The sequence below is a fragment of the Lactuca saligna genome, chromosome 6 (assembly GCF_052625555.1).
Source record: "Lactuca saligna cultivar CGN05327 chromosome 6, ASM5262555v1, whole genome shotgun sequence".
Lineage (NCBI taxonomy): Eukaryota > Viridiplantae > Streptophyta > Magnoliopsida > Asterales > Asteraceae > Lactuca > Lactuca saligna.
In genome coordinates this window covers 140,046,198-140,048,690 of record NC_136422.1, presented here as the reverse complement: position 1 = coordinate 140,048,690, position 2,493 = coordinate 140,046,198, and positions in this window count along the sequence as shown.

Genomic DNA, 2,493 nt, shown 5'->3' with positions numbered 1-2,493 from the left:
GTAAATTTCATAACGTTAATTCCTCTAACTGAGTCATTATAACCATGCTAATAAATGACAAATTCATCTGTCTTGGCGTTGTTGAATGTTGATGAAAAATAGAATAAGGATTTTGGTGACCCTAGACTGATGTAGTCTAACTGTAGCGAACAGCTCAGGTGTGGGGTGTCATCCCCGTATAGATCTATACACAAATCCCCGCTATTCCTCCAAGAGACTCTGGTTATAACTACAGGCTACGATCGTACACACAATAGGTGACAACCGACACGTCTCACTAGATCCTTAATCGAATTTTACATGAAGAGAAACATATAAAACTCATTCTGGACCCAATGAACCATGTAAGCAGCCACTAAGGCTCACCAAACATGTAAGTCAGATTCAGGCCCAAAGGAAATAATATTATATAACATGGGCCCAAAATATATGCAAAAGGATAACAAAGACCCATTTCACATGTAAGGTATATACAGACCCAAATAATATGCAAATAGTATCCAGGGTCCGTCGCGCATGTTAACGGATCATGAGGCCCAATAAGCATATAAGTGGTGTTCAGGACCTATTAAGCATGTAATGGGGCCACTAAGGCTCAATATCAAGAAAATGACAAAATTAGCCCTTTTGTTATTGTTTTGCTATTTTTAGTTCAGTTAATTACCAAAATAGCATAAAAGCCCACTTTTTGTAAAAATTGACGTTCTTGGCCCATTTATAGAAAATTTCATATTTTTGGCCCAAATGATCATAATTTCGCAACTTTGACCCCTTTTTATAAAAACTTTACATTTTTGACACAACTTTCTTGAAACTGACAGTTTGACCCACAAAAGACCAAAAATTACTGTTTTTGGGACCAAAACTGTGAGAAGCCCAAATAAGGCCTGTTTATAAAATTATTTACATTTTGGTCCCTATAAGGTTTCAAATGTCGAGTTTAGCCATTGTTTAGCAAAAATTTCCTTTTGAACCACATACTAGCAGAGAGTTACATAAGCAACCCATATTTTGCCACTTTTGTCATTTTTAGCCCCTTTCATGAAGTTTTCCTAGATTCAAGTATTCTTTATGTATTTTAAACCTTTTCTTATGAGATATGTTAAAAAGAGTGTTATGTTATACCAATATCATCATCTTTTTAGTAGATCTTCTAGTTCATGAAGCTTACAACACATAACCACATATGTAACCAAAGAAAACACACAAAATCATGCATACACACATAGATCTACACAAACAACTTGTATTCTCCCCTTAAACCAAGTAAAATTCGAAAATAGGGGGTGTATGAACTCACTTTGCTTTGATGTTTTTTTTTCGGTGATGAGATGAGGAGATCTCGGCCTTAGTAAGCTTTATGAGAAGGATTTTTGAACTCTAGTATGTTCTAAGAGCATATATCATGAAATGATGTGGGTTAAGAAGAGATTTTTGGTGTAAACTTGAAGTTAAAACTATGGAGTCTAACCAAAAACTTACCAAATGTGATGAACTTTGATAAAGAGTTCTTGGTGTGCTCTTGAAATTCTCAAAAACTAGGAGGATGGGATGGGGAAGTTCTTTGTGCTAGAGAGGAAAATAAGAGAGAATTCTTAAGTTAGGAGATGAAAAGTGATGGTGGTGATGAAGGCTCTATGGCTGAGAGTGAGGAGGGATAAGAGAGAGGGAGGAAAGTTGACTTTTGAAGAGGGCGATGTGAGATTTGCATGTGTACATGCACTCTTGCATGGATGTCGAACATGTAATAGTGAGGTATCATGCAATTAGCTAGTTAATTTTTTTTTGTGTTATTGTTGGGCTGAGAATGGGGTAAAGAGAAAGGCAATGAGAATACTTGGGCCCTATCTTGTCTTATTTTGAGTTTATGAGGCCAAAAATAAATATTTTTCGGCCTATTGGGCCTTTATGGCGGTTCATGGCCCAAAGAAGCCCAATAATGTAGTTTACAACCCATTAGGGTTTATGAAACTAGTTATGGCCCATCATGGCCCATTAGAAATAAGTTGGATCAGTCTAGGCCCATATGACCCAAAATACCCTAATTTCATGGACGTGGGTCCAATTAGAGCCCAAATAGGGTTCCTAGGCCCACAGTAGTCAAATCGAAAGTTTATTGGTCCATTAGGCCTAATAAGAGAATCCTAGTCCTTAATAACCTTGAACCTGGATTTTTAGGGTTTTCAATCCATAGTTGAACATATGAGATGTATTGTATTAGTTTTTGAACTTCAATCAAGAGTTTGGATTTAAATGGATGATTTTAGGTTAGCATATAACATGATATTCACTTTGTGTACATGTTCTACAATAGCTGATGTTCACATGAGTATATAATTTCCTAGCTAAAAATTTTGGTTGTGACAACTAAGGAGGTCCTTGGGTTGCTTTAGGCTTAAGTTAGGAACTAAGGTTTCCTTATTCAATTCCAGCTTCAAGACCAAGCAACCTAGTCTTATATAAACCCTCTAAACCCTAAGGAAATCTCCCTAA